This window comes from Talpa occidentalis, unplaced genomic scaffold (genome assembly GCF_014898055.3).
Source record: "Talpa occidentalis isolate TD23 unplaced genomic scaffold, MPIMG_talOcc4v2.1 talOcc4.338, whole genome shotgun sequence".
Taxonomy (NCBI): domain Eukaryota; kingdom Metazoa; phylum Chordata; class Mammalia; order Eulipotyphla; family Talpidae; genus Talpa; species Talpa occidentalis.
The window spans coordinates 10,498-19,185 of NW_023603607.1; the positions used below are offsets into that span (position 1 = coordinate 10,498).

An 8,688-nucleotide genomic window follows, 5' to 3' on the forward strand; every position below is an offset into this window, starting at 1 on the left:
TAGTTAGTATTCACAGTTGACAACTACCATTAATAATAGCACCTTGGGCCTCCCTGGGGTGCAGGAGTTGAAGACAGTGCTATCAAGCTATGGCCAGCCACTACAGCATGAGCTCAATTCCCTTTCCTCCACCACCACCACTACCACCCCCCCCCCCGCCAGCAGGAGCAACCCACATGGCACAGCAGACCTCTCCTGTCTCACCCGCTGCTCCCCTCAGCAGTGTATTTCAGTAGATCTGCTTGTTCTGTTCCCTACTCTGTGTTTGGTGAATCCTCTCACCCCCCACACCTCTGGTCTACACCCCAGTTCTTGTATGCATAAATAAATCTTTAAAAAAAATAATAGCACTTTGTAGCCTTAGGTTTTTGATGGCATGATACCAGACTTTCTGAGAGCAAAGCTGGCCATTTTGCTAGGCCAGGCAATGGGGTGGTTTGGAGGTCGGGAGGGTTTGAGGTGATCATACCCTAGACTCCAGGGATTCTCCTGATACATTGGTGAAGCTAATGGGCACATTTTTTTCAATAGTTTGCCCTTTCTTTGGGCAGAATTACAGACTCCTCAGCAACCAGGGGCCCTTCTATCTTATTTATGAAACTCTCTTAGAATTTCCCAAGGCTAATATTTAATATACGATTTTATAATTAGCACCTTCCAGTCGCCATCTCCAACTGGTCTACCACACCCTCAGGAAAGTTGGTGTGATGGAGTCATTTCCAAACCCACATCACCACCACCCCTACCCTCCTAGCAGAACTGGCTGAGTGCAGGAGGAATCCGTCCCTGAGTTCCTAGAGGGTCATTTCCTTACTCATTGCAGGTTGGTGTCTCAATCCAACTGCAGCCTTTGTTCCTGAATCATTTGGGTCAGGGACGGCCAGATCTAATGCACATACAACTTATCTCCAAGCTTAAAATCCCCTCTTCAGATCAGGAGATCTGCCTGAATTATCTGAATGCCAAGAGAAAGCAGGACACTGCAAGGCTCTTCAAGGATAATCCTTTGGGATTTGAGCAATCTTCCCAGCCAGACGTTACAATGTGCTAACACCCTTCTGAGTCATGAACTAACTCATGGTCAATTCTGTTTGGAGAACAGGATGAATAATTGAGAGTAACTGGGTGTTTGCCTGAATCTGGGCCTAACCCAGTATTTATTCTGTTTTCTTGTCCCTTTTTGCCTAAAACAAACATGTCTAGTTTCCCATCTTGCTCCACATTCCCTGACTAATCCTGCATTGGCTCTTAGAGAAAAGTGCAATCTTGGACATAGTCTAAAGACCCTGCCAGGTGGCCCTGCCTAGTCCTCCAGTGACTCTACACTAAGCTAAGAAGACAAAACATAAGGGAAGCCCACCTGGGAGGGGAGGGCGCATATCCTTAAAAGTCATAAATACTTCTTTAACTTTGTTATGGAACAATTTTAGACTTACAGACAAGTCGCAAAATTAAAGCAGAAGGTTCCTGCACTTGGTAGGTAGGTAAACTAGCTACCTTTATCGTTAACATCTTATAAAACCAAAGTACAATAGGGCCTCCCCGGTGGTGCAGCGGTTGAGCGCTGGTTTGCGAAGCTGCCCGCAGGCTCTGCAGCGCTGGTTCGATTCCTGGCCGCTCTGCGGCCACCGGAAGAGGGTCCTGCATGGCACTCAGACCTCTCCTGCGGCCCAGTGCTCCCCTCAGCAGTGTACTTCAGTCCTTCTGCCTGCTCTGCTCCCCGCTCTGGTGAATTCTCGCACCCTCCCTCGCTTCTGACTGTACCCAGTGCTTGTATAAATAAATAAATGTTTAAAAAAAAAAAACCACCAAAGTACAATAATCAAAATCAGGAAAATAATATTGGTACCATGCCACTCTCTAAATCACAATATTTATTTTAATTTCAGCAATTTCCCTAAATCCTTTTTCTGTTCTGGGACCCATTCTGGCATCTCCTGTTGTATTTATTTGGCTTGTATTTTTTTTAAGATTTTTGTGTTATTTATGCATACAAAAACTGGGGTGTAGGCCAGAGGTGCAGGGTGGGTGAGAGGATTCACCAGACACAGAATGGGGAGCAGAACAGGCAGATTGACTGAAATACACTGCTGAGGGGAGCAGTGGGTGAGGTAGAAGAGGTCTGCTGTGCCATGTGCATCAGCGCCCTGGCCCAGGATCGAGCTTGTGCCATCTGGTTGGCAATAGCTTGATAGTGCTGAGACTTTAATCCCTGTGCCTCCAGGGAGGCCCCCTGGCTTGCATTTTTAGCTGCCTTTTAACCTGTGACAGTTTCTCAGTCATTTATTGTCTTTCATTACCTTGAAACTTATAAAGGAATATTCGTCAGTTATTTTATAGAATGTCTCTGAATTTGGGTTTGTCTAATATTTTCTCATGGTTAGGTTGAGCTTATGAATTTTTTGGCAAAAATATCACAGACGTGATATTATACTCTTCTCAGTTCATCATATGATGTTGTTATGTCTGATTACTGGTGATGTCAACCTTGATTACTGAGTATAGTTATCTTCCTCATGTTTAACTTCTAGACATATTCTTCCTCTTTTCTAATTATCCTTATTCCACTGGTGAGGTCATTCATATTCTCAGGGGCTTGAGTATCATCTATCCACACCCTAAATATGCCCAAATTTACATTTTTATTCTAAATTTTGCCTTTGAAATTTAGCCCAAATATCCAAAAGCTTACTTGGCCTTTCTATGTGGTATCTAATAAGGATCTCAAAACCAACATTCAAAACCAAACTCCTGAATTTCTAGTGGTCTTCTACATCATAGTGAATGATAATCCATCTTCCTAGCAACGCAAACTGAAAATTTTGGTGTCATCCTTTACTCTTCCTTTCTCACTACATTGAATCCATCAGAACAATGCTACTAGTTCTATATTCAAGATAATCTAGGACCTAACGACTTCTTACCACCTCCTTAGCTGCTTGATCTAAACCACCACCATCTTCCATCTGGATTAATACACTACAAACTGATGATATTGGTAATATCAACCTTGTCCAACTGCAGTCCTTTCTTTACAAAGTAACAGTAATTTTTCAAAAATGTAAGTCAAATCATGTAATTCCTCTGCTCAAAAGCCTCCAATAGTTTCCCATCTCAATCAGTTAAAATCTAAAATCCTTTTCCGTGCCCTACAAGACACTATATATTCCAATCTGCCACCTTTCCCAATCACACCTTTGTGGCTTCATCTCATATTGTTCCCCTCCCACTTGATATTCCTTGAATATCATCAAGTATTTTCCTGCTTTGAGGCCTTTGCTTATGATTTCAGTCTTCTTTTTCATTCATCCCCTACTCAGTAAATGGCAGCTCAATCAATCTGGCTGCAAAATTATAGCCTCATTGTCATCCTTGATGTCACCTCTCATCTGAGTCCAATCCATCATCAAATACAGGATTTTTTCTCCTACATAAATAATGCTCAAACCTGCCTACTCCTCATTTCCATTACCAACATCCAGGTTGACCAATATCTCTTCTTCATGATCTCTTTGGTTACTGAAATTTATTCTCCCCACTGTTGCCCAAGTAATCTTTTTGAAATGCAGTCAAATCAAAGTCTGTTTAATTGGTTTGTTTATTTATTTATTTATTTTTGCTTTTTAATTGCTTTATTAACTTTACATTTTTCCATGCAAATGGGTGAAACTATTGTTGACAGAAAAACCTAGACTGGTGCAAAGGCAATCTCCAATTAGAAGCTGCTAACACAGGACCCACCCCACACATGGAAATTAAAATTACATAAGGTTCATGGCAAACGGATCAGTAAAGGCTTATCAGGAAAATGCAAGAGAAAAGAACAGTGGAACTCACAGTATTAATTTCATGGAAACTGGCAGGAGTCAAGGCATAAGGCAAACGTCATCATGATGGTCATGGTTATTCGAGAGCTCCCCCATAAGGATACACAGACAATTCCTTAACTGCAGCTCCCTAAGTTTTCTCCTGATTTCTCTCATCTCCTCCATGAACATTTCCATATCCTCTCCATCTCCACCCATCCCATCATTGACCTGCCTGTTGGGTATGGCCCATCGGAAATTAGGGGCAGGTCTCGAGCCTGTGCGCTCCTTTTATTTCCTGCTGGCTGGTGGCCTTCACCCCCTCCCAAAGGGCGGTCTTCCTCTCCATTCTGCATGGGCTGCTCCATTTCTTCGTTTTCCTGGTGGATATTTGCCATGATGAGACTTTATTTTCCTGGTTGTTTTTCTGGGCTATCCTTGCCGTTTCCTCCTCTCGATTCTAGCCACGGGCGCGGGACCCGCAGACCTGCTCCGCTCTCCCGGGCCGCGATGCCAGCCCTCCTCGCTCAGGGCAACGGGGACCTGGTACCCAGAAGCGAGTGACTTAAATGTTTTTTAAAGGCTTCGTGCTACTGGTAGGGATCAACCACAATTCTTAACATGACCTACAAAGCCCTCCTTGCACTTCCCTCCCTTTCCATTTGCCAGCCACACTGCCCTTCTCTCCACCTCTTGGGTGGCGTTATGTTTCTGCTACCCTGGCTTGCCCCTCACTCTGTTTAGTAAACACTCCCCCCTCCCCAATCCATCCCCCAGGCCCCATCTTGACCTAGGTGAGACGGATGCATGCTCACAACATAATTCTCATTGCTCCAGAGGTGCCCCCCAACGGCTCAGTCCAAATGAGCTTCCTTTTGTTTAATGCTATCAAAAAATCTTGATTTTTTTTCCTATAAAAAGCTCATTATAGCTTACAATTGTATGTTTGGTAATGGGATTACTTGCCTTTCTCCCCCATTACACTGTCAATTTTATTACAGTAGGAAAAAAACCACTTGACACACAATTGGTACTCAATAAATACCCATTAAATGGACAAATCAATGGACTGATGAATATAAAATCACGATTTTGAAAGACAAATCTGGCAAATCAAAAAAAGTGAAGGGAAGGAATTCTGTATAATTAGGAGGTAGTTTTAGTAATACAGATCAGGAAAGAAGAAATGAAATTCTAAAGTACGGTGTTGAGAGGGAAATGAAAAGTAACTGTCTTTGGGGCACTGTACTGTGCTACTGATACACCAGGTAACTCACAAATAACCAAGCAACACTTGCTCAATGCTGACAGCTCATCCCAAACAAGGTAATAGATCAACAAATTTTTGTCACGTTCAGAAGCCTCAACACTGAGGAAAGTTCTCTGCAAGAACAAAAGGCACTTGCTAGGACATCTGGTCTCTTAAAAAGACAGTCATTTGAAGGACAAGAAAATTCCAGCATCATTTCACCATCCTCTGGAAACTGGGGGGTTCATAAATAGAGTGATTCCCATGTTTTTTAACAACCTCTGATGTATTTGATTACATTTTCAATTCAAATGATTCCATTACTACAAGCAGCAACTTCATTACCAGGAGGGCCCAGAGCCCAGACTATACTAGCTCCCTGTCATATAATTTAGCCTCAGTCATACCTCAGACAATATTTATACAAGGTCACTTCTTCAAACCATGTCTAGCCTTCCCAAATGACAATATTATTTATGCCAAATGCTTCTCCTCGGGTTGGAAAACTGCCAACACTGGTTTAATAGGCTATATGGACAGGCTAGAAAAACATCATTTGTAGCACACACAGTTTATGTATTTAGTATATAACTAGGAGTACAGACTGATCATTGGAAACATGGCCGAAAACTGGCCCCAGGGAAAAAAAAAAAAAGCCACAAAAGCACTAAGGTTTGGATCTTTCCTCCCTGATATTAGTTTTGGAAGCCCTAGGTTTAACCAGAATTATGAATGCACAAGAGAGAGCTGCCTCAGACTTCAGTGGCTACCTGGATATCCAAAATAGGGGGAAAAGCTGCAAAAGGAAATTTAACTTGGGCGTGTTTGCCCAGCAGCCATCCTCATGTGGTTGCAAATTAATGTGACCATCCAGTGGAACAAGCAGCCCAGGGGCCTTTGGTAACAAAGAACAGTCTTACCCATTGATGTTAATTTACCAAATTATTCACATCCCACAATCTGGAATAGAAATCAGCAGCCAAAAAAATGCCTCCTCTACACCTCAGTCAAAACACCTATAAAAATCTAGATACCAGGAGGCAAAGTCTGGAACATAAACGACTTCATCCTGTTGCCAATGAGTTATTAAAGCACAGAATGATGGAGCTGCCAGGGGTGTCTGGGCTACCTTGCTTCCAAGCTCCATTCTTGGTGGTGTCCTTAATAAGACATTTGGTCAAAATATAGTGGTGACAATTCCTTTCTCTTAAAATCTAGCTCAGGATACATTCTGCTTAATTCCTTATGGACCACTGGAACTTTACAGTCTCTCTAGCATTACATTTCTCTCAGATGCTGAACTTTCAAATGAAATGTCAAATATCTGCTCAGACTTTCATGATGATAAATATAAACAATATATTATAAATTATATGTAAGCAACTTATATGTTACTGTTCTTCAAACAGATATATACTACTCCTTGATAAAATCACTATCTAATTTCTATTTTAGGAGACAAAAATTTGAGATTATAAAGGGGTTTCAAAAATTCAAAAGTGGTTAATGGCAAAGGACTATAGATGCTTAGGTATGGCATGCTAACATACACCTAAAGAGATGATCCCATTTTTCCCAGATCATATACAGTATTATAACACAATTTTACCTTAATTTAAAAAAAGAAATCAAAATTGTTCCTTTGTATTGATAAATACAAAATGGTTCTGTTCTTAAAATGTATTTTTTAGGGGGCTTACCTGGTGGTACAGGGGTTAAAGTCTCAGTGCTATCAAGCTATCCCGGCCAGGAAGCTAACCCACCTGGTGCAGCAGACCTCTCCTGTCTGGCCCACTGCTCTCCTCAGCAGTGTATTTCAGTAAATTTGCCTGTTCTGCTCCCCACTGTGTCTCTGGTGAATCCTCTCACCCCCTGCACCTCTGGCCTACATCCCAGTTCTTATACGCATAAATAAATAAAAAGCAATCTTAAAAAAAAAATTTATTTTTTTTAGGGACTCCCTGGTGGGTTAGGGGTTAAGTCTCAGCACTATCATGGCCAAGGCCTAAATTCCAATCTCTGGCCAGAGAGCTAAGCCACATGGTGCAGCAGACCTTTCCTGTCTCGCCCGCTGCTCCCCTCAGCAGTGTGTTTGAGTAAATCTGCCTGTTCCGCTCCCCACTCTGTCACTGGTGAATCCTCTCACCCCTCACATTCCTGACCTATACCCCAGTTCTTCTATGCATAAATGAATAAACAAATCTTTTAAAAAATAAACAAATAAAATGTATTTTTTAAGAACACCGTAAGTATGGTATTTTTGTTTTGAAGAGCCCTCTCCAAAAGAATTTCCTTCCATTGTCCCAGTGTTTAGCAGTACTGAATAAAATTATTTATTAATATAAATAGCATTAACCCTTTATGATGAGCACACCCTTAGCCAGGAAATCCCATGCTTAGTGATTATTTCAGGACAATACTTAGAGATGTGTGTGTGAAAATCTTCACCACAGAATTATTTACTTTTGGTGGAAACTGTACAACAAGGAGTGGTTAAACAAATTAACCTTATGATTACACACCATAACATAAAAAAAATCACTTGTATGGGACCTCCCTGGCGGCACAAGGGGTTAAGACACAGCACTATGAAGTTATCCGCAACCACTGCAACTCAAGATCGATCCCCGGCCAGGGAGATGATCCACATGGTGCATCAGACCTCTCCTGACTCGCCTGCTACTCCCCTCAACAGTGTACTTCAGTCAGTCTGCCTGTTCTGTTCCCCACTCTGTCTCTGGTGAATACTCTCACCCCCCACACTTCTGACCTACACCCCAGTTCTTGTATGCATAAATAAATCTTCTTAAAAAATCACTTATAGAAAAATATGTAAAGCATAGCTGAACCTTCATAGTACACAAAGGGCAAAAGGGAAATGAAAAAACAAAACCAAAAATCATCCAAACGGAATTATATCAAAACACTAACCTACATAGAACAATCCTAGGATGACAGTCCTGCCCAACTGTCATCATACAATCAAGGAGGGAGTAACATGGGCATTTTCCGCTATTCCTCACCCAGTGGTGACTTGAACAGTGCCTGTGAAGACTTCACCTTGTCCTCTGGCTAAACCACTCTCATGAAGGCAAGAGCAAACCTGACTTCTGTCTCACACAGCGGGATCCCATGACCTTGAGAGTAAAGTATTGCACTGTGGTTCCTGACATTACAGCACTCATAGGTAACCTGGCAACTGTCCTCATGTCCATGTGGCCCTACAGTATAGAGACTTATTAGGATATTGTAAACAACACTTGGATAAATAGAAGTACAAAATGGGAGGACCCCCCCCCCAAGACTGAAAAATAAAAGTTAGAAAAATAGCTCTACTTCATCAACTCTCTGGCAAATGAACATGATTCATGATTTATTTAAACAGAAACTTTTTCAAGGCATGATTATAGGCAAGAGAAAGTTGAATTAAGACATTACTTCAGAGTGTCTTTGCATACATCTGCTGGAACCCTATTGGGATATCCTGTGGGTTACTCAAGTTGAATGCATTTGAAGCTGGGATCATTCTCCTTTTCTTTACAGTCACTATTTGGATGGTAGCTGAATAGAGGTGACAGGTAAAGAATAGGGGTGTTTAAAATCTCTGTGGTAAGGAGCATGGAGAGATTGGGG

The 8,688-nt window shown here is 41.9% G+C and overlaps 1 pseudogene; it reads right to left on the reverse strand.

Moving 5' to 3' along the window:
• Positions 1–3,821: 3,821 nt before the first annotated feature.
• LOC119256619 (protein BEX3-like) lies at positions 3,822–4,257 on the reverse strand (annotated as a pseudogene).
• Between the last annotated feature and the right edge of the window lie 4,431 nt (positions 4,258–8,688).